Here is a 27,861-nt window from a genome sequence, read left to right as displayed (position 1 = left end):
AAAATAACCAGCTAACATCATAATGACAAGATCAAATTCACACATAACAATATTAACCTTAAATGTAAATGGGCTAAATGCTCCAATTAAAAGACACAGACTGGCACATTGGATAAAGAGTAAAGCCCCATCAGTGTGCTGTATTCAGGAGAACCATCTCACGTGCAAAGACACACACAGGCTTAAAATAAAGGGATGGAGGAACACCTACCAAGCAAATGGAAAACAAAAAAAAAAAAGCAGGGGTTGCAATCCTAGTCTCTGATACAACAGACTTTAAACCAACAAAGATCAAAAGAGACAAAGAAGGCCTTTACATAATGGTAAAGGAATCAATTCAACAAGAAGAGCTAACTATACTAAATATATATGCACCCAATACAGAGCACCCACATTCATAAAGCAAGCCCTTAGAGACCTACAAAGAGACTTAGAGTCCCACACAATAATAATGGGAGACTTTAACACCCCACTGTCAACATTAGACAGATCTATGAGACAGAAAGTTAACAAGGATATCCAGGAATTGAACTCAGCTCTGCACTAAGCAGACCTAATAGACATCTACAGAACTCTCCACCCCAAATCAACAGAGTATACATTCTTCTCAGCACCACACCACACTTATTCCAAAATTGACCACATAGTTGGAAGTAAAGCACTCCTCAGCAAATGTAAAAGAACAGAAATTATAACAAACTGTCTCTCAGACCACAGTGCAATCAAACTAGAACTCAGCATTAAGAAACTCACTTAAAATTGCTCAACTACATGGAAACTGAACAACCTGCTCCTGAATGACTGCTGGGTACATAACGAAATAAAGGCAGAAATAAAAGAAATAAAGATGTTTTTTGAAACCAATGAGAACAAAGACACAACATACCAGAATCTCTGGGACACAGTCAAAGCAGTGTGTAGAGGGAAATTTTTAGCACTAAATGCCCACAAGAGAAAGCAGGAAAGATCTGAAATTGACACCCTAACATCACAATTAAAAGAATTAGAGAAGTAAGAACAAACACATTCAAAAGCAAGCAGAAGGCAAGAAATAACTAAGATCAGAGCAGAACTGAAGAAAATAGAAACACAAAAAACCCTTCACAAAAATCAATGAATCCAGGAGCTGGTTTTTTGAAAGGATCAACAAAATTGATAGACCACTAGCAAGACTAATAAAGAAGAAAAGAGAGAAGAATCAAATAGACACAATAAAAAATGATAAAGGGGATATCACCACCGATCCCACAGAAATACAAATTATCCTCAGAGAATACTATAAACACCTCTACAAAAATAAACTAGAAAATCTAGAAGAAATGGATAAATTCCTGGACACATACATCCTCCCAAGACTAAACCAGGAAGAAGTTGAATCCCTGAATAGACCAATAACAGGCTCTGAAATTGAGGCAATAATTAAGAGCCTACCAACTAAAAAAAGTCCAGGACCAAATGGATTCACAGCCAAATTCTACCAGAGGTACAAAGAAGAGCTGGTACCATTCCTTCTGAAACTATTCCAATCAATAGAAAAAGAGGGAATCCTCCCTAACTCATTTTATGAGGCCAGCATCATCCTGATATGAAAGCCTGGCAGAGACACAACAAAAAAAGAGAATTTTATACCAATCTCCCTGACGAACATCGATGCAAAAATCCTCAATAAAATACTGGCAAACTGAATCCAGCAGCACATCAAAAAGCTTATCCACCATGATCAAGTTGGCTTCATCCCTGAGATGCAAGGCTGGTTCAACATACACAAATCAATAAACGTAATCCATTATATAAACAGAACCAAAGACAAAAACCACATGATTATCTCAATAGATGCAGAAAACGCCTTTGACAAAATTCAACAACGCTTCATGCTAAAAACTCTCAATAAACAACATATTGATGGGACATATCTCAAAATAATCAGAGCTATTTATGACAAACCCACAGGCAATATCATACTGAATGGGCAAAAACTGGAAGCATTCCCTTTGAAAACTGGCACAAGACAGGGATGCCCTCTCTCACCACTCCTATTCAACATAGTGTTGGAAGTTCTGGCCAGGGCAATCAGGCAGGAGAAAGAAATAAAGAGTATTAAATAAGGAAAAGAGGAAGTCAAATTGACTCTTTTGCAGATGACATGATTGTATATTTAGAAAACTCCATCATCTCAGCCCAAAATCTCCTTAAGCTGATAAGCAACTTTAGCAAAGTCTCAGCATACAAAATCAATGTGCAGAAATCACAAGCATTCCTATACACCAATAACAGACAAACAGAGAGCCAAATTATGAGTGAACTCCAATTCACAATTGCTTCAAAGAGAATAAAATACTTAGGAATCCAAGTTGCAAGGGATGTGAAGGATCTCTTCAAGGAGAACTACAAACCACTGCTCAGTGAAATAAAAGAGGACACAAACAAATGAAAAAACATTCCATGCTCATTGATAGGAAGAATCAATATCATGAAAATGGCCATACTGTCCAAGGTAATGGATAGATTCAATGCCATCCCCATCAAGCTACCAATGACTTTCTTCACAGAATTGGAAAAAACTACTTTAAAGTTCATATGGAACCAAAAAAGAGCCCACATTGCCAAGACAATCCTAAGCCAAAAGAACAAAGCTGGAGGCATCACGCTACCTGACTTCAAACTATACTATAAGGCTACAGTAACCAAAACAGCATGGTACTGGTACCAAAACAGAGATATAGACCAAAGGAACAGAACAGAGGCCTCAGAAATAATACCACACATCTACAACCATCTGATCTTTGACAAACCTGACAAAAACAAGAAACGGGGAAAGGATTCCCTATTTAATAAATGGTGCTGGGAAAACTGGCTAGCCATATGTAGAAAGCTGAAACTGGATCCCTTCCTTACACCTTATACAAAAATTAATTCAAGATGGATTAAAGACTTAAATGTTAGACCTAAAACTATGAAAACCCTAGAAGAAAACCTAGGCAATACCATTCAGGACATAGGCATGGGCAAGGACTTCATGACTAAAACACCAAAAGCAATGGCAACAAAAGCCAAAATTGACAAATGGGATCTAATTAAACTAAAGAGCTTCTGCACACCAAAAGAAACTACCATCAGAGTGAACAGGCAATCTACAGAATGGGAGAAAATTTTTACAATCTACCCATCTGACAAAGGGCTAATATCCAGAATCTACAAAGAACTTAAACAGATTTACAAGAAAAAATAAAACAAACCCATCAAAAACCGGGCACAGGATATGAACAGACACTTCTCAAAAGAAGACATTTATGCAGCCAACAGACACATGAAAAAATGCTCATCATCACTGGCCATCAGAGAAATGCAAATCAAAACCACAATGAGATACCATCTCACACCAGTTAGATGCTGATCGTTAAAAAGCCAGGAAACAACAGGTGCTGGAGAGGATGTGGAGAAATAGGAACACTTTTACACTGTTGGTGGGACTGTAAAATAGTTCAGCCATTGTGGAAGACAGTGTGGCCATTCCTCAAGGATCTAGAACTAGAAATACCTTTTGACCCACCCATCCTATTAGTGGGTATATACCCAAAGGATTATAAATCATGCTTCTATAAAGACACATGCACACATATGATTATTGCAGCACTATTCACAATAGCAAAGGCTTGGACTCAACCCACATGTCCATCAATGATAGACTGGATTAAGAAAACGTGGCACATATACACCACGGAATACTATGCAGCCATAAAAACGATGAGTTCATGTCCTTTGTAGGGACGTGGATGAAGCTAGAAACCATCATTCTAAGCAAACTATCACAAGGACAGAAAACCAAACACTGCATGTTCTCACTCATAGGTAGGAATTGAACAATGACACTTGGACACAGGGTGGGGAACATCACACACTGGGGCCTGTCATGGGGTGGGGGGAGGGGGAAGGGATAGCATTAGGGGATATACCTAATATAAATGACGAGTTAATGGGTGCAGCACACCAACATGGCACATGTATACATATGTAACAAACCTGCACGTTGTGCACATGTACCCTAGAACTTAAAGCATAATAATAACAATAAATTAAAGAAAAAAAACTTAAATATAAAACCCCAAACCATAAAAACCCTAGAAGAAAATCTACGCAACACCATTCAGGACATAGGCAAAGTCTTCATGATGAAAATGCCAAACGCAATTGCAACAAAAGCCAAAATTGACAAATGGAATCTAAACTAAAAATCTTCTATACAGCAAAAGAAACTATCATCAGAGTGAACAGGCAACTTACCGATTTGGAGAAAATTTTTGCAATCTACCCATCTGACAAAAGTCTAACATCCAGAATTTACAAGGAACTTAAACATATTTACAAGAAAAAAGATCCCCATCAAAAAGTGAGCACAGGATATGAACAGACACTTCCTAAACGAAGACATTTATGTGGCCAACAAACATATGAGAAAATGCTCAAGATTGCTGATTATTACAAGGTTGATACTTTCTTAAAATGGCTATTTTTTTTTCGGGGTTTATATTATTTTATCGAATTCCTTTGATTCTTTGCATTGGGTTTCAACTGTCTCCTGAGTCTCAATGATCTTTGTTACGATACAGATTCTGAATTCTATGTTGGTCATTTTAGTCATTTTGGTCTGGTTATAAACTGTTCCTGGGGAATAGGTGCAGTTTTTTGGAAGCAAGAAGACACTCTGGCTTTTTGAGTTTCTGGGATTCTTATACTAGTTCTTTCTCATATGTGTGGGCTGGGGTTAAGTTCCTTTAATCTTTGAAGTTGTTGTCCTTTGAATAGGGCTTTTTGCAAGTGTATTCTTTGATGCTTTTGAGCGTTTGACTGTGTTAGATTTTGCACTCACTAGATTGGCTTAATTTCTGGATGATTTCAGGGGGACAAAGCTTAGCTCAGCACTCCTGAGCTGTGTGATCTTACACTGGAGGGTTGAGAACTGGCCCACAGCTCTGTTCTCTGGCCCTCGAGCTTAAGCACCTGCTGCGCTGGAGAGACAGAAATGATCCTGGTCCACTGGCAACAACACTCTGGTTGGCGGGGGCAGAGGTGCTGGCAAGAATGCTTCTTTGGCGCAATGATGGCTAATATAAGCAAAATGGTGGGAGGTGGCTGCAGGCAAGTGCATGTTGGCAAAGTCGTGGAGGGATGCTGTGGATGCATGTGAGCCAGTGGAGGCCCATCTGCAGAAGCTCTCTGACAGGAGGGGTTACTTGTGGAGGAGCTATGGCAGTGGCCTCTGGGAAGCACCTTTTTGGGCATCTGAAACTGCCACAAGTGAATGCAACCAGGCAGGGGCCTGGGAGAGGCCAGCAGACAGAAGGACACTCAGCTCAGACTGGCCCCATCCCAAAGGTAAGAGGGCCCTGTTGTGTACAGATCTGACAGTCAACAAAGGGCAAAGCCACCTAGAGGAATGTTGCAAGACTTGGGAGATGGGTGTCCCTGGCTGTGCTCCACTTCAGCCATTCCTGCATCAAATCCTCTGGGTTCTCCACTGGCTGGAGTCCTGTTCCTTCTGACTCTCCAAGCAGCTTTTTCTGTCTGTTCAAATGTCTGTGGGGGTCATGGGGTCTCCTGCAGCTAGGATTCTGGAAGTCCATGGTGAGGGTGGGCCACTCCACACCTTTCAAACTCACACCTTTTTCAGGAGTCACTTGAGGCCAAGAAGGAGTCCTGGTGGTTGACAACCCCATACAATGTTCCTAGCTTTCTCCCACTTCAGTGCAGGGTCTATGTTGTCCCTGTATCCACTCTCAATGCCTTCCTTCCATAGATCTGTCCAGAGTGTGCTGGTCTTCTTGGTAACCTGGTCTCTCACTGGAAGAAGATATTCCTGGCTCCATCTAGTCAGCCATGTTTGTTTCCATCAATTTTTCAACATCCTTTTTCAAACTACATTTTGCTATCTAACACACTAGAAAATCTTCTCCAACTCTTTTATGCCTATCCCCACCCCAAACAAGATTAGCCTTTTTCACTGTGATCTCCTGTTTGTATCTGTGATTACCCAATATCCCGTATTCCAGATAAGGATTGTTGCAAACTGATGTTCAACCAAATGTAATTCAATGATGAAGGTCCTTAAGTCCTCCTTATCTTCTTGCCTTGAATTTAGGCATTCCCTAAATTTCTAAATGTGATTCTCTTTTTTTCATTTTGTTTTCTTCTTTGGAAAAATTGTGCATTTCTGTGATTTCAATTTTTAAAATTTACCATCAGGCTTCAAGTGAGCTGACTAGAATCATTTCATACTCGCCCCTCCAGTAGAAAGAAGTAAAATAGTGAGTAGATAATCACACTTTGAATAGCTCACCCAAGGTAAACACAGTAATTCAATAGAAAAGTGACAGGAAATGCCTAAAGCAATGTAGGAGAGGAAAGGAGGCAGCATGGTCATCCAAGATTGGCTGCAGCTGAGACTGACTCCCCAATGTGGACAAAGGATAAGTGAGAGAACCTCAGTAGTCCACATTCCAACTGTGCACTCCTGCAATCTTAGCCACAGGAGAGCCCCTCAATCCTTGCGGGCTGTGAATTTAACATCGGAACATGCTAAGAGATTGTGCAATGGCACTGTGCCAGGAAGAGATCTCATGCTGGGTTCTATACACTTGCTAAAACCTAAGCAGCTAACATAAGGTGCCATTTTACAGCCGTGTCCTCAACAGAGTCCACACAATCCTAGGGCCCAGTGGCACTGGGGCTGAGGCTCAAGAGAAGCAAGGGCTGCTGCCCCTGGAGCTGAGGCATGAGCAAGGCACAGACTGCTGCAGCTTGGGCTGAAATGCAACTTAGACATGGGCTACTGCCATACGAGCTGAGGCGCAAGCATTACAGCACTGAGGCCTAAGCTGTGTGTTAATTCTACATGTTCCAGGCTAGAGTGCCACTGGTGAATGTAGCTCCACCCTCCTCAGTGGCAAGGCAGCAAAACAGCTGTTATTATCCCCTCACCTGAACATTCTTCTGGTGGCTGGGGAATAGTCTTGACCTTCCCAACACAGCTAGCACTTGCATACGCCTTTGGGATGCCTGAGAACAACCCCACCTGACTTGGCTTCATACCCCACACATTCCAGGACATACAGTCTAGGGGCCAGAGGATTGCTCAGCCCAGTCAACCACCATTGGCACATAACCATTTCTCCTGGTGGATGGAGGATGGGACTACCCACCCTGCTGCCACCACCACAGTTTACACCTATCTGAACGTGCCACCTGCTGGCCTGGAGACTGGCTTGCTCAGTCCATTACAGCCACTGTGAACACAAAAACACATCACTTGGGAGCCAAAAGGCCAGTGGCCACTACCACTAACATTACCCTGCTAAACTTGGCAGTCCAGAGGCCAAAGAACACATCTACCTGCCCAGCATACCACTGCCACCATTGACTTCTGAGTAAGGATCTGGAAGCCAAAGAATAGACTTGCCTGGACCCACTACACATACACCACATACACCACTCGGAGGCCCAAAAGACAGGTACACTTAGCCAACCACTGCCACCCCCCATGTCCCAAAAACTGGCCTATGTGGTATCCCCATCTCCAGCAAAATGTCATTGCAGCATCCACTAATAACCACAACTATGCTACCAAAGAAATTACAAGACAACCCTGAATCTGTTTACTGCAAAAGAAATTATATATATAGTACACCACTTTGTGCACCCAGAATCAAAGTCACACTGTCCTACCCAACGAATACCATAGACACATCTTTAGGAAGTTGTTTGCCCTCGTGAAAAAAAAAAAAAACTTTGAAAAATTGGAAGGAGCAACCATTTCATCAGATGCACAGATACCAACATAAAGACATAAGACACATGAAAAAGCAAAGAAATATGACACCTCCAAAGGAATACAATAATTCTCCAGCAAAAGATCTCAATCAAAAACAAATTTTAAAAATCCCAGAAAAAGAATTCAAATAATTACACTAAAGAATTTCAATGGGATGTAAGAAAATTCTGATAAACAATAAAAAGAAAATAGAAAAACAGTTCAGGATGTAAACAGAAATGCACCTAAGAGACAAATATCAACAATATATTGGATTTTTGTATAATGCAGCTAGAAGAGAGGACATGAATTGCTACCAACCTATAGAAATGATAAATACTCAAGGCGATTGCTATCCCAAATACTCTGACTTTATTATATGTTTTATGCATGTAACAAATACTCATATGTATAGCATAAATATGTAAAATATCATGTATCGAAAAAAGAAAAAAATTAAATTAAAATTAGAAAGTACTATAGTATCAAAGAATAACCTTATAGCTATGTAAAAGAATAATTTATTTTGAACCTCTGATTTTTTTTAAAATCACAATGCATAGGTTGCTTTTAAAATTCTATGTCCTTCATTTTGTGTCATTCCAGGTATAACTTTTTAAATGATATAATTTTTTAAATTAGAAAACATACTACAGAGACACATCTCAGTTACTACACATTTATGTTTTCTTTATACTCTTAGAAATCATCCGTTTAGAAGACTGTATCTGTACCCATAATGTAAGGTGAATATATAAGACAACTTTTTAAATGGTGCTGCTTTTTTCTTTACTAAATGATATTATGTCCTAAAATATACAAATAATTAAATTCCAATCATATGTTTTAGCTTTAAAATGTATCATAATAGAATTCTGACATCTCCCTAGAATTCTAATTATGAATTCTAACTGAATGCTGGATGTTTTTGTCTAGAAACTCAATCGAACAGATGGAGAGACATTTAGAACAAATACCATACTTTTATTATTTCTTATTCTTAGAATATTGTTTAGGTTCCCAATCTATTTGATAACCTCAAGAGTAAATAACCAAGTTTGTTATCTTCCAAACTTGCTTCTACTCTTGACTTCTTAATTACTACCATATCCCCAGAAATTAGTCCAGGTAGCTCATAATCATTATCTATCTATTGCACGCTCACCCTCATAGCTAAATCCTGTAATTCCTACTTCCCCAAAGCTTTTTTACTATGTTTTTTCATTCCTTTCTCTTATGTTATGTTCATGTCATCACATTAAGTAGAAACTTTCCTACATTCAACCTAGAAATCTCTAACAGCTTCTTTCCTGTTTATTTGTAATGTTTACTACATATATTTCCTGATTGGTTACATAAGATTCAAAATGATAAATGTCCTCCAAAATTTGCATTAATCATATTATTTTATTCCCTAAAAATGTGATTTTTTTCATGACTTATAGTATTATCTGAAGACCAAAAAATAAAACTTTAAAAACACAGTAGATCTCAAGGTAAAATTGTCTTCAAAAATATTTGAAATAATATTTAGTAAAGATTTAGAGTCCTATTAATGAAAGTATGGAATAGATTCACCTGAAATAAAGAGGAAAAAAGAACAGAAGGACAATTGTAGTAAATACAGTAAGAAAATACAATCTCAACCTGATCACATTAGGAAAGATGTTATTTCAGACCAACATAAAATCATAAATTTTGAGTCAATTGCACTGAAATCAAATTGCCTTTTCACTATATCTAAATTTTCAGATGTAAACCTTCTTCAAGATTTTATATGCTTATAAGTATACTTTGCAATTATTAAATTTGTCCTACTCAATATGATACAAGTCAGTGGAGTACTGTAGCCCAAACTAGCAGGTTTTGTAAACCTAAGAGGAATTTTGGTTGTTACACAGATGGGCTGAGCTGTTGAAGTTTATAGGTTAGGGCTAGAGTTACTAGCCACCATATTCTGTATAGGGCAGTCCCATCTCTGAATATTTTCAGATGTTTTAGGAAATGGTTTTATAAGTTAAAGGACTATTTTTAACATTTCAAGACTTAGCTACACTTGCATATTAATATATACTATTTTTGCATGTTTATTTCCAAATATACTTTGAAGTTTTTAGTAAGGAAATTATAGCAGGCCCTCAAAAAATTTCATCTAGTTCAATGTTGTTTTATTATGACATTGATGAGAAAAGAATAATAATGGTACTTCACTAGGGCCTCTGTCTGTGTGGAGTTTTCCCATTCTCCCCATGTCTTCCTGGGTTTTCTCCAGGTACGCTGGCTTCATCCCACATTCCAAAGATGTGCATAGTAGGTGAATTGGTGTTTAAATTTTCCTGGTCTGAGTGAGTGTGGGTCTGTGTGTCAATGTGCCCTGTGATAGAATTGGTTTCCTGTTCAAGGTGAGTTCCTTCCTTGCATCCTAAGCTGCCCAGATAAGCTTTGGCTACCCAGTATCCTGAACTGGAATAATTGGGTAAATAATTATCTGACTTGTTTTTATTAACCTTTCTTAAATGTACGTATAGCTCACATTTCTTTAAATGTTTAATATCAGAAATATTTTGGTCTTTCTTTAGAAGTTTGGTGATGTTTTTGTGACAAGAAATATGCCATAAAAGCATAACTCTTGTTTAGATCAATTAGCTTATGGGAAAATTGGTTTTAGTATACATTATTTTACTTAAAGTTGCCATTTCCAAGACCTTAGGTGAGCACTCGCTGTACTTCATAAATTGAAAGGAGACTTTTGTTTCAAATGAAATTTTACCAAGTTTATTTCAGATTTCAGAAAAATCATCGTTTTGGTGCCACCAGTATTTGTGATATTTGCATCACTCATAAAATCTCCTCATATCAGTCTGTGTTCATAGCTCTTACACTCTTAGCAATAGTAGTTTAAGTACAAGCATTTGATTTCTGCATGATAATATCAGGCTTAGTCAAGCTCAAGCACTTATACATTGTGATACAAATTATTGCTTAATAAGTTACTTATGTTTTTCCTTTATGTGATAGAACATGTACTTTCTTTGTTTTAGGTTATACACATTTCATCCATGATTTTCATAGGATATTAATGAGAATTTTTGTAAAATGTTTGTTATACAAGGAAAATAATGTGACACCAAATGCTGGTGAGGATATATGTCAACAGGAACTCTCATTAATTTCTGGTGGGAATGCAAAGTCTTACAACCACTTTGGAAAATAGTTTGGCAATTTCTTATAAAATAACCTATCATCTCCAAATTATCCAGTGATTGTACTCATTGATATTTACCAAAATGAGTCCATACAAAAACATTCAAGAGATGTTTATGGCAGCTTTACTCACATTGTCAAAAATTGGAGACAATCAAGATGTCCTTCAATAGGTGAAAGAACAAACCGTGGAATAGCCATACAGTGTAATATCATTCAGTAATTTTTTAAGTGATTTGCCAATCCACAAAAACACATGGATGAGCCTTAAATGCCCATTAGTAAAAGAAACTAGTCTGAAAAGGCTATATACTACATGATTCCAACTACGTAACATTCCGCAAAAGTAAAAATACCCAACAAGGAGATCAATGGTTGCCAAGATTTCAGGGAAGAAGGAAAGAAGAGATGAATAGACGTAACACAGAAGATTTTTTTTAGGGCAGTGAGACTATTCTATATGATCCTGTAATGGTGAATCCATGACATTATGCATTTGTCAAAACCTATAGAACGGTACAGCACAAAGAGTGAACCCTAATGTAAACTATAGACATTAGTTAATAATAATATATCCATATTGGTTCATCAGTTACAAGAAATGTACCACACTAATGTAAGATAATAATAGGAGAAACCATATGGAGGCAGGAAGTTATGTACAATATGTACTTTCTGCTCAATTTTTTTCTGTAAGCCTAAAACTGCCATAAAAATAAAATACATTACTTTTTTGAGAAAAAGGCTTAATGGTCTGATATAGTTGAGATACCATTCTTTTTAAAGTCAGGGGGAAACTAAGTAATATATGGAGTTTTTTAAACTCATTTTTGTTATCCTACATTTTTCAGGCAATATAATGGGGGAAGCATAAGATTTTACAACCAATGCTATTGTTTGAATGCTTATATGCCACCAAAATTTGTGTGCTGCAATAAAGTATCCAATATGTTGGTATTAAGAGGCAGTTCCGTTGGAAAGTGACTAGGTGGTGAGGTGGAGCCATCATGAATGGGATTGGTGTCTTTATAAAAGAGGGCTGAGGGAGCTGGTTTACCCTTTTGCCCTTCAGCTATATGAGGACACATAGCAGGCACCATCTATGAGGCATGAGCACCCACCAGACATCAAATTTGCTGATGCCTTGATCTTGGACTTTCCAGCATCCAGAACTGTGAACAATAAATTTCTGTTGTTTACTAATAACCCAGTTTAAGGCATTTTGTTACAGCAGCCCAAACAACCTAAGACAACTGGTTTAAATCATGTTTTCAAGTTGAGTTTCTAGATTAGCTACAAATGGTTAATTAATGTCTAATAGGGCCATCAATTTTCAGGGTTATCTGTTCCACTGAAGAGAAATTATCTGAAGGGCTACTGTATAAAATCTATGAGTTATCATGTAAATTTAATAGATCTGGGAATTTTCCTTAATACGAAACAGTGAGGTTAACTAAGTATATATTTACACAGATGATAGTTGAACAGATGTTAATTCATGTGACATTGAAATGATGTGCAGCCCATCTTCTTGCATTACTCCCAAATTTCACATACTTTTTTTGACCTCTTTTAAATCTGAATTTATTAAAGAGGTTTATAGGAACACTCTTGTTCCTTAAAATGGTTTTCCCTTTTTTAGAAGACCTAAATTTTAAGTTTTAGTTGATTTAACATTTTGATTTATATAACAACACTTTGATGAGTAGCTGGAAATTTGTTACTGGTTTCCTATATAAACATTCCTTCACTTGGATCTCACATCTTTTATTCTATCAAGTAAATAAATTGAAAAGGTGCTATCTATAAGAGTATGAAATGAAGGGTGACCACATATGGCTCTGAAATGGTAAATGTCATGAAATAGCACCATAGTGACATTAGATGGAAGAAATGCTTTAAGTGTTAATATTTGAAATAATTTCAAAAATTATGGAATAATTTAGGAGTTTATTTAAAAATAATTATTAATATTCACAATATATTCTTACAAAAGATCAAATTTTAACATTACATTATATCTTGGTTAACTGTATTTCTACTTCAGTGTTCTCTTGGATCACTCAAATTGGATCTTTATTATTACTGTTATTAACAAAAGTAGTAGTAGTAGTATCGTTATTATTTGGTTCATGGTTAACTACCAAAGTTTGATCAAGATACTATAAAATGGAATTCAATTTTTATCTCACATAACCCATAAAGGAAATACCAACATGAGATGCCATCACTATTTTTTTCATAAAAAGAACACAACTAGTTAGTAGTAAATTTAAAATAAACCTCTAATGACTATGTCTTTATGATTGAAATTCAAATAATTTGTGTCTATCCTAAAAGAAAGCTGCTCAAAATGACCTCCCATCTAAGAGAATATGCCCATGTTGGACTTTCCCCCAATACTCTCATAGTCATTTAAACTCGTTTGATTTAAAATTGAAATTAATCTTTAGGAGAATTATTCCTTGAGAACTGTTCTAAAGTAACATTCCATTCACCTCACTGCCAACTCTCAGATTCTACTACTTGAATTATCTCAAGACCTAATGTAAATTTATGTTTTTATATATCTCCATATGGAGAATAGTTAATTTTTTTAAATGAGGAGATTCTGTGAACTGGCTGGAACTTTTGTGGGCTAAGCCTTCTCTAGAAAAAAATAACTTTTAGATAAATTTTGGCAAATACAGAGATATTCTATTTAAATCCAACATTTTCAAAATTCCTAAAACACCATATGAAAATCAAAAAGTAAATCTAAATTTATGGGTAGCAAACATATTTAAAATGCAAGATTTTCTATTGAACTGGCAAGAAAGAAAAGACATCCACCTTCAATTTGTTGGAAGGAGATCTTTTCAATAACAAGTTTCTATTTCATTCCCAGGTTCATTTTGTTGAACACTTCCCTTCTTTACAAACTATGAGTATAGTAAACATTACTATACTTTATATGTTTCTTAGAGTATGAAGTAAGCTCTTATGAGCAGGCTTAGGCTAAAAAACAGGAAAGAATAATTTAGTGTTTTAAGGAAAGAGTTTGAGGTTAGAAAGATTTGGCTTCTAATTACAAATATACTACTTGTCAGTTACGTGATCTTGAGAAATATATATTGTCCAGCTTTCACTATGATAATCTTTAAAGTACATTTAATGATACATATTAGTGCATAACAGTACTTCAAGACATTATTTTTTAATTTATTAAAGTTATTAGTTTAGTAAATGAAACATGGTATCTGCTCAGTTGTTCAAGTAATGGTTGTTACCATGTCTATTGTAGTATAGAACAACTGTTAACTGAGTAAGCACATCCTCTTTAATTCTAAGAAAAGATGTTCTAGAAGCCAACTTGAGTTTGAAAAGTTTTCTGCTTCATAATTTCTTTAACAATGTCCCAGAGACCATGTCTAGTTATAAGATAATGAAAGGCAGTGATATGGTTTGAATATTTGTCCCCTTCAAATCTCATGTTAAGATGTGATCCCCAGGCCGGGTGCGGTGGCTCACGCCTGTAATCCCAGCACTTAGGGAGGCCCAGGTGGGCGGATCATGAGGTCAGGAAATCGAGATCATCCTGGCTAACACCGTGAAACCCTGTCTCTACTACAAATATAAAAAATTAGCCGGGCATGGTGGCAGGTGCCCGTAGTCCCAGCTACTTGGGAGGCTGAGGCAGGAGAATGACGTGAACCCAGGAGGTGGAGTTTGCAGTCAGCTGAGATCGTGCCACTGCACTCCAGCCTGGGCGACAGAGCGAGACTCCATCTCAACAAAAAATAAATAAATAAAATAAAATAAAATAAAAATAAAAATAAAATGTGATCCCCAGTGTTGGAGGTGGAGCCTAATGGGAGGTGTTTGGATCATGGCAGTAGATCCCTCATGAATGGCTTGGTTCCATCCTCAGGGTAATGAGTGAATTCTCTCTCTATTAGTTCCCATGAGATCTGATAGTTAAAAAGACCTCTTTCTTGCTCTCTTGCCTCCTTTTTTGCCATTCCATGTAACACGTCTGTTCCCCCTTCATCTTTTGCCATGAGTAAAAGCTTCCTGAGACATCACCAGAAGTCAGGCAGATGTTTGTGCCAAGCTTACACAGCCTGAAGAACTAAGAGCCAAATAAACCTCTTTTCTTTATAAATACCCAGTCTCAGGTGTCCGTTTATAGCAATACAAAATAGACTAAGACAGGCAGGAACTGGAAAAGAGAGAGGAAAGGCTATAGTAAGCTGTCATCTCCCTTTTTTACACCTCCAGCTTGCTTTCCACCAAAGCAAATTTAGAGAGAATAACTAAGGCTCTAACCTATTGCCAACTTGCCTTTTTTTTTGACTCAGATGCTCCAGGGGAATAGGCCAATGAAAGGAATGCAAATTCATTGAGATTTTCAACTGGGGAAGAGAGACTGCAGCCTTGAAACAAAAATAGAACATCCTTTTCAGAGTTTTTTGGGACAATAAAGCAATTGGATGCCTAAAGGCTAAGAAATGAAGGAACCAAACATAGCATTTATACCATAAACAACATATAGGGGAAAAAAGGGATAAAGAGGCAGAAATTTGCCTAGCTTCAGTGTGAAACTGAGTCACTGAGACTTGGGATGAGATGACTAGGACATATGATAAAGGAAATCTGACCAGAAGAGACCATGTGAAAGGAAGAAAGTCAGCACAGCATGGTTGCCTAGCACCCTGGGCAAGCTCCTAAATCACCATCATCAGAAAAAGAAGTGGGAGCCAACTTAAAGAATGGTATTAACATGTTTTCTTGTCATCAGCTGTGGACTTCCCAATGACAATTATCAACTCAAACTCCAAGACATTTCTCAGCAATAAAAAACACTCTGTGGACAACCATTTTCAATAACTTGGACACTTATAAACCCAGTCTCTACATTACAAATAAATACAGTGAGTGGTCCATGATTCTTGGGATTGTAGTAGAGTGGAGAAGGGAACGTCATGAGCATCAGTCTTTGAATGGGACTGAATTAAATACCAGCTTGAATTTTCCTTGAAGCCAGAAAAGCAAGAAAATTCTACAATAATATGTGCATAATTATTAACTCCCCAAATGCACTATAAATACTTTCAAAAATTAAGGAAGTGGTCGGGACACAGTGGCTCACACCTGTAATCCTAGCACTTTAGGAGGCCAAGGTGGGCAGATCTCTTGAGGCCAGAAGTTCAAGACCAGCTTGGTCAACATGGTGAAACCCCATCTCTACTAAAAATACAAAAATTAGTCAGGCATAGTGGTGGTTGGCTGTAGTCCTAGCTACTTTGGAGGCTAAGGCATGAGAATCTCTTGAGCCCAGGAGGTGGAGGCTGCAGTGAGCCAAGATCACACCACTGCACTCCAGCCTGGGTGACAGAGTAAGACTCTATCTCAAAAAAAAAAAAAAAGGCAAATGTTACTTGATAAGTGCTGGGACATAAGAAGGAAAAGGCCGGCCAGGCGCGGTGGCTCACACCTATAATCCCAGCACTTTGGGAGGCTGAGGCGGGCAGATCATGAGGTCAGGAGATCCAGACCATCCTGGCTAACACGGTGAAACCCTGTCTCTACTAAAAATACAAAAAATTAGCCAGGAGTGGTGGCGGGCACCTGTAGTCCCAGCTACTTGGGAGGCTGAGGCAGGAGAATGGCGTGAACCCAGGAGGCAGAGCTTGCAGTGAGCAGAGATCGTGCCACTGCACTTCAGCCTGGGCGACAGAGCAAGACTCCGTTTCAAAAAAAAATAAAATAAACAAAAATAAGGTAAAGGCCATCAATTTGATGTCTTTATTTTCCTAATGTGAGTATTCTAGGAACATAGTCATTAGTCATGTGATTGTTTTCAAGTTTGCGGTCAAGTTAATTTAAAAAAAATCATTCTTGGCATTTTTCTATGAAAAGGTTATGGCCCTGTGTAACCCAGATACACCATTTTGGCATAAGGATGATTTTGAGCTAAAGGCACTTAAAAACAACAACAAGAACAACAACAATGCAAGATGGAGACTATGACTCTCCCCTCTTTTTTCCTGAAAGCAGAGGATAAAACCCTTGTGTAGATTAACTCCCTGTACCAGAAGGAGAGTAACATTCTTATCAAGAATGGGAAGTGGGGACTAAGATAATTCTGTAAAAAACAGATCTTATTAGAATAATTTTTTATCATTTCTTAGCCTTCTCACCTGGTTTAGCTACTTTCCCTCAATTGCCTCTGTCTAACCTACAATCAAAGCATTTAAGTTTTGCCACTTCTTTGAGTCATCATTTCTTTATGAGAGCTCCCATGTTCTATAAAACTTACATAAATTTATATACTTTTGTTAATCTGTCTTATATCAATTCAATTATCAGGCCCAGCCAGAAACCCTAAGAGGTCAGAGATAAAATATTGCCTCTACTACAGGACAATAATACATAAAGCAAAAATTTGAAGAAAAATTTTAAAAAGCTAAACTTTGAAAAGTGTGTGCTATAAAGCCTAACACTGACAGATGCTCCGTTAGAAGTTGATGCTGTTAAATTCTTTGTATTCAACCATATTTAAAATGAAAAGAGCTCCCTCATTAAATAATAGCATAAAATAAACAGCAAAGAAAAACACGCCAAAGCTAATCATTCATTTTAAGGGATTTCAAATTTGGCCTCTTTTTGTTCTATTTACGACATAATTTATTTGCAAATATTCTCTATCATGAGGAATAGTTTCAAAAAAGTGTATATTATGGTAAATTTTTTGTCAGAAGTAAAATGATCATTAAAATGAGAACATATTTGCTTTCATGGTATTGTATTATTTGCTTAACAATTTACCTTAATAATATTTTGTATACCAAAACTCTGAAGACAACACAATATTGCCAGGCGTTAGTTACTAAGTTAGATTGGTTTTCAATCTTGAACTTGGCACATTATATCTCAGCATCCAGTTCTTCCTCACACAGACAGTGATAATAAAACAAAGCTTGTCCTGCCTATCTCAGATGCAAGGTGAAGGTAGAATACAGGATAATGTATATGAGAATGACTTGCATACCACACTACTGGGAATTATTTTAACCAATTTATCTGATGAATGAGAAGGGTAATGGTAGGATGGTCGAAATAGATTATTTTTAAACTGTTTGGATTTGAAGGAAGAAAATTACCAATTGCTTTGTTTATTGCAATTCCTTCTTTATCTACATATGCTTTTATGTTTTAAACTTAAGCTTCTTCAATTTAATCAATTCAGGTTAAAATAAATTGTAAGCAATACATTTAAAAGACTCAGATAAATATGACTTTAAATAAAAAATTGTTATACTATTTTGCCTAACTAAAAGCTGAAAGTTCAGCACTTGAAGCATTGAACTATTATGTTTTTTATTAGCAAAATAAATTTAAAATATTAAAATATTTGTAATATTTTAGCACCCTTGTATTTTAAAATATAATAAAAGCAAAATTAAATTTCAAGACAAATGTGATGTCATTTGGCATTATTAAATTTAATAAATTAATAATTATTTAGAGAACATATATTTTAAAAGGGAAATTATTAATTTTAATTTTATCAAATTCAATATTTTCTAAGTTCATGCATAATTCATCTATGCAAACAAGATGTACAACATTAGAAAAAAATACTTAAATATATAACTAATGAATTATAATATTCAGGTTCTCATTATTTTAATACATTAGTTTCCAAACATATTTAAATAATTTACTTCAAATTATAATTCAAAAAATCTGCTTCAGGTTATATTTTTGCTTTATAATACTATCTAAAGTTTGAAGATTTCTGTGGAAAACACTACTTCTTCTTTTAGAAAATAAATGAGTCTTTAGCTTAATAAAAATCATAATTCTAGGCCAGGCGCGGTGGCTCACGCCTGTAATCCCAATATTTTGGGAGGCCGAGGCAGGTGAATCGCTTGAGGTCAGGAGTTCAAGACCAGCCTGGCCAACATAGTGAAACCCCATCTGTACTAAAAATACAAAAAATTAGCTGGGCTTGGTGGCAGGTACTTGTAGTCCCAGCTACTCGGAAGGCTGAGGCAGGAGAATCACTCGAACCCGGGAGGCAGAGGTTGCAGTGAACTGAGATCATGCCATTGCACTCCAGCCTGGGCAATAAAAGCAAAGCTCCATCTCAAAAGAAAAATCATAATTCTAATAATCTAATTTCTATAATATTTACTCATAGATGAAATACTTAATCAGTTAGAATGTGTTTTAATTTTTACCTGTCTCTGACCTGTCTCTAAGGTCTTCTAAGACAAATTTGACTTAAGCAGTTACTTTGCTGAATGTAATGTCAAAGGAGGCTTACCGATTTAAGAGTTCAATAAGAAACCCATGAAGGTCCATTCTTTGAATGAAGTCTCAGGGAGAGCATGTTACAGCAGAGACAATTCAGCATTTGATGAAATTGTAAGTAAAGTTTGCTTTCACATATCCAACAATGTTCAAGTTGTCTTTCTGTAAACATTAAAGAAAGTATTTGAAACTATAAAATACCTAGAATAATTATTCAACAATTCCTTGCACATTTTATTCAGATATGAGTAAATTAATAACCAGTGAGGTAGAATTATGTTTAGAAATTGATTTATAAGCAATATTTTCATACCTTCTTGCCTAATATTATGTATTTACCTCTTTCTTGGATGAATTAACTCAGACCCCTCATCTTCCATTGTTACCTCCCATAAGGAAATTGAGCAGTAATTTTAGAAATCTTCTCAACAAAGTATTGAATTGCTTTTATAAGTATTTAGCACATAATATTAATCTATATTTCAAGAAAGAAAGATGGTATAAAAATACCAAAACCTTGATATAAAGGTTTGACACCCAGTAGTGATTATAGTGAAATTTAAAGAAACATAGAGATACATTTTCCTTCATTTTCTTTTTTAACTTAGAGGCAAAAATTAAGGGAAAATATGTTATGTAACATTTAATTATTTGTACTACCATAGGAGCCTGAGATAAAGCAATTAATTATGCAGGACAAAAAAAATTCTTTAAATAAAGTGAAGAAATTTTTGAAGGGAGAAGAAGAAATATAGTTTTATCAAATGTTGTTAATAAGTCAAATAAGTCTGACATTGGATTTAGTGACCTCCTTTGTAATGGAGATTTCCGTGGATTAATGGCAAAAGCCTAACTGAATATTTTCAAAAGAAAATAGGAGGAGGGGAATTTAAAACTATGAGTGGAAAATACACAAACACACACACACACACGCACACACCCATACAGTTCAGTTTAGTTGTAAAGGAAAGGATAGGAATGCAATGATAGGTAAAAAGGAAAGGGGGTCTACAGTAATGTTATTATTTTTAAGATTGGAAAATAAAATGCCACATTTGCATACTATTGGAAAAGTCTGAGAAAAGAGGGAATATTTGGAACCTGGCATTTTGTCAATTTCCTTTGTAAGGTTCATTGCAGAGGTTCCTTGGTGATCCCATGTCCTCCCACTGGGCCAGGACTCCAGATGACCCAGAGGGTCTAAGGTTGCAAAGTCACTGCAACCAGCACTATAAAGTCGGCAAGGAGAAGTCGTGCTGCCAGAGCCCTGATCTAGGACTGGTGACTGGAGTGAACTGGAACTGCGGACAGCACCTGGCTTTTCACTGTGATCTTGGTCAGAACCTAGAGAAGGTCTCTCTACCAGAGATCCAGGTTTCATTTCATCTGCAGCTACCGCAGACAGTTCTTCAAACAAGCTGAAAACGCCCTGCTCAGGCACTCACCACAACCCTGTGCTTAGCCGCTCCAGACTTCCTAAGCCTCTTCAGCTGGTTCCACCTGTGTTCAGAGCAACTAGGAAGTGAGAGAGGCAGAGGCAAACCTCCACAAAGGGAACAAAACAGATAAATCCTCCCCTGTCTTTAGGAGAAATAATTCTGGAGTACATTCCAAAGTTCCTGGACAGGCCCAAGGAGGATTAAGCCCCAGAGGCCGACAGCACTTAGCTATAAACCCCTCCCCCATTTGCTCTTTCCCTTCCTAGCTGCCTCTACCTGCTCCCTCTGACCTGCTTCCTGAGTTCGCCTTCTTTGTGGAACACCTGCACCAGATCTTTGTCCTGGCTCTGTTTTATGAGGCATCCAAATTAGACAATGTCCAAGGATTTTAATTATAACATTACTTGCAATGACAAAAATAAAGCCAACATTTAAAGCAGTGCAGGAATAGGTAAATATTGTGATATAGCATTATTAAATATTCTGTAGTCACCAAAATTTTTTTGGAGAAAGTATAAGACATTCACAAAAGCTAAATCTAGGGGTGTATATATGGTTAGGTTTTATTCTATTAATTCTTTTCTCTTATTACAGTTTCTTAAGTCATTTATGCCATCTTTTTAAACATGAAAATACAATATGTTAATTATGGAGATAAATACCATCAGCAAAGCATAAACTATGAAGAGAAAGTCTGCATATCCTTTTTCTTCAGTGCAGGCAAATTGAATAAATGATTAGGTTTTAACTGGTTGAAAAGCTACAGTAAAAAGATAAAATATATTTCAAAGAACTGGAATTATAGCAAATATGCAAAGAAAAGAAACGTAAAGTTAATAGCATCTTTTAGAATTTTTGACTCATTTTAATTTATGTAATTGCATTGTATTGTGTAGTGACCAAAATGATATATTATTGAAGGTAAATACCATACATGTGTAAAAGTATGTAAAAAGATTGTCGTCTTGCAGTCTTGTTATCTGCTTTAGTTTATCGAAAAAATATCCATATTTATTTGATGACACTGATATCTTCATCGTTTTAATTTCTTTAGTTGATGACTAATTTAGAAGCCACCCATAGATCTAAATCATTACACTGTTTCTTTTTATGTTTACTGTTTAGTCCTCATCTATGCCATACATCAAAATTAATGTTTTTATGAGAGGGTAAGTGCATTATCAGAATCATGGCATGCTAATAAAAATGCAGCAAGTTCTTTTATTATATAAATGGGTAATCTATCTGCATGTTGCCAGAGAAATCTTTACAATCTATTATTTTAATAATAAGTCAAGTGTATAAAATCTTCAACTGAAAATAATGAATTACAATCCAGAGTAAATAGTAGATGACAGAAAGATATTTAATCATCTTATTTCAGTAAGAAATAAGGTGTTTTAAAGAACGATAAGAACATTCTGATACTGTTTGTCCTTATAGGAGCTTTGTATTTGACTGTATAATAGAGACTGAGGAGATGCCACGTACAGTGGTACAGTGGCTCAAGCCTGTAATCCCAACGTTGGAGGAGTCCAAGGTGGGTGGATTGCTTGAGCCCATGAGTTTGACACCAGCCTGGGCAACATGACGAAACCTTGTCACTACAAAAAATATAAAAATTAGATGAGCATGGTGGCGTGTGCCTGTAGTCTCAGCTACTTGGGAGTCCTTGAGCTCGGTGAGATGGAGGCTGCAGTGAACCGTGATGGTGCCACTGCACTCCAGCCTGGGCTACAGTTCAAGACTCTGTCTCCAAGAAGACAAATACATCATATATTAGACCATAATGACCCATTTGTCAAATTCATAATGATTCCATGGATATTTGGAATTTCTATGACATAATATCAATTTTATTTCTGCTTATATGCAAAATATAAAACATAAATATAATTTCCCAACTAGATAAAACAATGAATAACATTTAAAAAGGGAAAAAATATTGTAGAATTTCATTAAATAATAAATTCATTAACTTTTTATTGTTTACCTTTTATTCTGCAAATATTTACTCAGCACCTGGTAAGTTACAGACAATGTTCAGGGCACTAGATTACAGTGGAAAACAAAACAGGACAAAGTTATTGTCTTCAATTTAGTGAAAAGACCATGTGCAAGCTAAAATTAGAGAACAACTGAGAACAATTAGAGAACAACTGAGAACAATTAGAGAACGATTGTGTGAGCAGGAGAATAGCTGTGGAGAAAAGTAGGGTAAGGAAGGGGGATAGGATGGGTAGAGGGCCAGAGCAGTACTATAATTTTTAAACAGAGTGGTAAAGGATGGCTTTACCGACTGAAATTAGTGCAAAGGCCTGACAGAGGGGAGAGACAGCAATGGAGAATTCTGAACAAGACAGTGGAAAGGCCGTGAGGTAGGAGCTGATTTGGTGTGTTGGAGGACTAGCAATGAGACCTCCTGATTTTAAAGCAGAGTCAGCGAGGGAAAAAGAGGCAGATGTCTTTGAAGAGACAATGATGGATTGTGTTGGATTTTGTAGACCACTGCAGGAAGTAGCCTGTACTAGTCACTCAATTACTCCTTATCAGAGTACTGACAGTTACAAATCATCCTTTGCTTTTCCAAAATTGGGACTTGGAGTCTCTATCAGTTAAACAGAATAATCTTCATAAAGATTCAAGCCTCTTCATTAAGTGAAATAAACCAAGCAACCACGATCATGCAGTATCATGTTTGTACTGAGAAGCGGCAGTATCTATAATAACCTTAAGTTTCCTGATCAGAACCATTGTCAGCATGTGGAAATTAGGCTTGTCTCTATCCAGAAATTTTAAGCACTATTAAATTCCATGCATTTATAAAATTCCAACTAATTTCAATTTACTATCATCAAGGCAAAAACTTTTACTTAAACTATCACCTTTGACAATTGCAATCTAAACGCTAGTACAAATTATAAATTTGCTAAACTATGTTCATTCATTGGAGATCCCAGCAAGAGATACACATTTAGAATGCTAAATTCCTATTAAAAATAGGAAGAAGGAAGTTCACATTAAAATGTGAATTTATTTTATTACTTGCTAATTATTATTCAAAATTTATGTAAATATTTATAAAGATATAAAACATAAATAAGCAATTGCTACTTTACAGCATCTGTTATGTGTAATGCGTTGTACAAATCACTTTACATTTATTATCTCATTCCTTAATCACAATAGGAAATATATTTTTAAATAAACTTTTAGAACAGCTTTAGATATTCAGAAAAATCTTCTGAAGACAGTATAGCAAATTCCTGTATAACCCAGTGACTAATAAATTTATCTTATTATTAACACCTTACTATAATTATATTTGTTGTAATTAATTACATTACATTAAAGTTTATATTTTATTTAAATTTTCTTAGTTTTTACCCACCATCTTTGTCTATTTCAGAACCCCATCTAGAATATCACATTACATTGTACTGTCAGATCTCCTTAGATTCCATTTAACTGTGACAGTTTCTCAGACTTTTTTTGCTTTGCATAACCTTTACATCTTGAGGAGTATTGGTCAAATAAATTTCTGTAGCTTGTTTCTAAATTGAGATTTTTCTGATGGTTTTTATTATTAGAATGGGATTTTGGGTTTGGGGGAAGAAAACCGAAAGGGTAAAGTGTCACTTTCATTATATTCCATCAAGGGTACTCTTATGGGTTGAATTGTGTTCCCTCAAAAAACATTTATTGAAGTCCTAACCCTCGTTACCTCAGAATATGATTTTATTTGGAAATAGGGTTGCTGCAGATGTAATTAGTTAAATTAAAATGAAGTCACACTGGATTAAAGGGTGGGTTTATAATTTAATATGGCTGGTGCTCTTTTAAGAAGACAGCCAAGTAAAACCAGAAACAGAGACAATGTCATGTGATGACTCAGGGAAAGGTTGGTGTGATGCAGCTGTAAGCCAAGGAATGCTGACGATTGCCTTTAACACCAGAAAGTAAGAGAAAGGCATGGAACACATTCTGCCTTACAGCCTTCTAGAGAGCATGGTCCTGCCACCTTCATTTTGGGCTTCTGATCTGTAGAACTGTGAGAAAATATATTTCTGTTATTTAAATCACCTAGTAAGTGGTACTTTGATACAACAGCCCTAAGAAACTAATACAGTTACACAGTATTCATATGACTTATTGATGTTGATGTTAACCTTAATCCCTAGTCTCTTGTAGTGTTTGTCAAACATAATGATACAGTATTAAATCCTAGCTACGTAAAATTAACTGTAGAAATAAGGGATCACTGCAATAATTTTGTAGCCACCTTCTATTACTATTGTGGTGAGCTCACTCTTGCAAGTGCCTGCTTAAAGCATCATGTCATGCTAATCATCTCCACATGAGCAGTTCTCCGCAGTAAATTGCATATCTCAGTAAAAACTGTTCTCTCATGGTTCTCAAGTATTTTTTGTTGTGTTTAGTGCAATACTGTAAACCGTGAATAACCATGAAACCAAAAGGAAGTGCCAGTAGTGACGCCAAAAGTACTTCCAAGAAGCAGGCAAAAGTAATGACATTACAAGAAAAAGTTGAATTGCTTGATATGTGCTATAGATTAAAGCTTGCAGCTGTGGTTGCCCATTATTTCAAGATAAATAAATCTAGGGTAAGGACCGCTATCAAAAAAAAAAAAAGAAAAGAAAATTTGTGAAGGCATCACTACAGCTATGCAAGCAGGTGCAGACCTTACACTTTTCATGAAATATCTTTTCATCTTAGAAGCTTTTATGTGGGTGCAGCATTGTTATAAGAAAGGCATATCCATAGATTCTAATATGGTTCAAGAAAAAGCGAAGACATCAGAGACAACTAAAATCTAAAGGCTTTTCATTGTAATAATACAGTATATAATACATATACAAAATATGTGTGAATGAACTGTTTAATCTAGTCATAAGAAGGCTTCTGGTTAACAGTAGACTATTAGTGGTTACGTTTTTGGCAATCAAAAGTCATACATGGGTTGTTTAATATGTGGAGTGTCGGTGCTCTTAACCCCTGCGTTGTTTAGGGTCAGCTGTGGATACATACACACACACACACACAAACACACACACAGACACACATACACATATCTATGCAAAACTTTCAAGCATTTTCATAATTTTAAATCACTTATAATTTGTTTTGACTTTTTATTTGCCAAGTTCTCTCATTCTTCATTTAGTTTATCTGACATCTGTACTCTTATTCCATGATTATTATCAGAAGTTACTTAAGTTTCTACTTTAGAAGAATTTATTAACTTTTGTCTGGACCTTGAAAATAATTTCCTAACTAACTTCTTGTTCATAGCTTCCATATCCACTGATGTCACACACATATTCGTAAAATACAATGAACATATCAGGCGCTCATGGGAAGCAATACAGGATACATAATGATTTTCCATTACCAACCAAATAAACCTTTTCCACTTTGACCCAAGGTTTGCACAACCCAGTTGCATACAAAATTTCTATTGTCACCACCCTATGTACTCTTATCCAATTATCAAACTTTAGCAAATAAAATTTGCACAGGCCTACATAGATACGCTGTATTTTCCCAAATACGTATTCTTATTCACATTGTTTTCACTATCCAGAATAATCTATTGCCCACAGCCGAATACCTGGATCATACTTGTCCTTGCCAGACAAGAACAAATGTAGTTCGCTTGATGAAACCTTTCCTCATCTTTCCAGTTAAAAGTACTCTTTTTGTTCTCTGAACCTCCTGACATTTAAGTGTTTCCTTTTTTACACACCACTCTTGATCTTATATTAGAGAAATTCATGAATATAAGATTATTGTAAGCAGGATACATATCTTAGCACTTTAAAAAATCCTCCACAGCACCTAACACTGACTCTTCCATATTTAGTTTTTTGTTTATCATGAATTCATGCGGTGTAAGTTAAGAAGAATAGAGTTATTTTTAACCTTCTGCCAAATTGACAAAATTTACAAGTCTTTTTTCAGTAAAATCAAATTACACAATAATTTATTCAATATCTCCTTCATATCTAGCTCTCTATTTTCCACAAGCTATTTGATGGAGCTTTTCTAACTCGGGCTAATTTATAAAATCAGACATTGTTTTAGTTCTGCCTCTTTCTTCTCATCATTCTTATATTTTAGTATGTATCTGTGGTACTTATTTTTCTCTGAGAATATAATTATATCATTGATTTGAATGTGAACATTGCACTTATTACCCTTAGAATCATTTTCTCTCAAAGTGAAAGAAGAATCTCCCCAAGAATCTAGAGTTAAAAAAGAAGTCTAGAGAAATACTTGCAAATGAAAGTGGTAACTGTCTACATAACTCCATTCTCTAACTTAGCCAGTTTTAGGTATTAGGAAAAAGTTTAGTTTTCTGCTAAGAAATTATATAAAAACTGATAAATAATTTAGAGCATAGATTGGATAAAGAAGTAACTTGAAAGCTGGAACTAAAATGGAAAAAAACTAAATATAAAAATGCCTTATCAGAAATAATCAAGACAACAGCAGAGATTAATGTTATCATTGATAGAGTTCATGTGGCTATTGCTGATTCTTTCCCAGACTGGTCAGCACTTCTCCATATTTTTTGTTTGTTTATTTATTTATTTATTTATTTTTGGAGACGAGTCTTGCTGTGTCACCCAGGCTGGAGTACAGTGGTGTGATCTCACCTCACTGCAACCTCCACCTCCCTGGTTCAAGCGATTCTCCTGCCTCAGCCTCCCGAGTAGCTGGGACTACAGGCTTGTGCTACCATGCCCAGATAATTTTTGTATTTTTAGTAGAGATGGCTAACACCAAGTTAGCCAAGCTAGTCTTGAACTCCTGACCTCAGGCAATCCGCCCACCTCAGCCTCCCAAAGTGCTGGGATTATAGGTGTGAGCCACTGCGCCTAGCCCACTTCTCCATATTTTTTATCCAAATACCTAACTATTTTTCTAGAAGCATATTCTTTTGCAGTGATTCTTCCTTCAAGGACAATGATCGCTAGTTTTCTACAAGGTCATTTTTGACAAGTTACCCAGATAAATCACATATGCAACAGTATTTGCATTGAGCACTTGATGTCTGTCTGGTGTGTTCTACACACTTTTGATACTACT

Source organism: Pan troglodytes, chromosome 3 (assembly GCF_028858775.2).
Source record: "Pan troglodytes isolate AG18354 chromosome 3, NHGRI_mPanTro3-v2.0_pri, whole genome shotgun sequence".
Taxonomy (NCBI): domain Eukaryota; kingdom Metazoa; phylum Chordata; class Mammalia; order Primates; family Hominidae; genus Pan; species Pan troglodytes.
The sequence above is the reverse complement of the archived record's forward strand: the minus strand, read 5'-3'. Positions refer to the sequence as shown.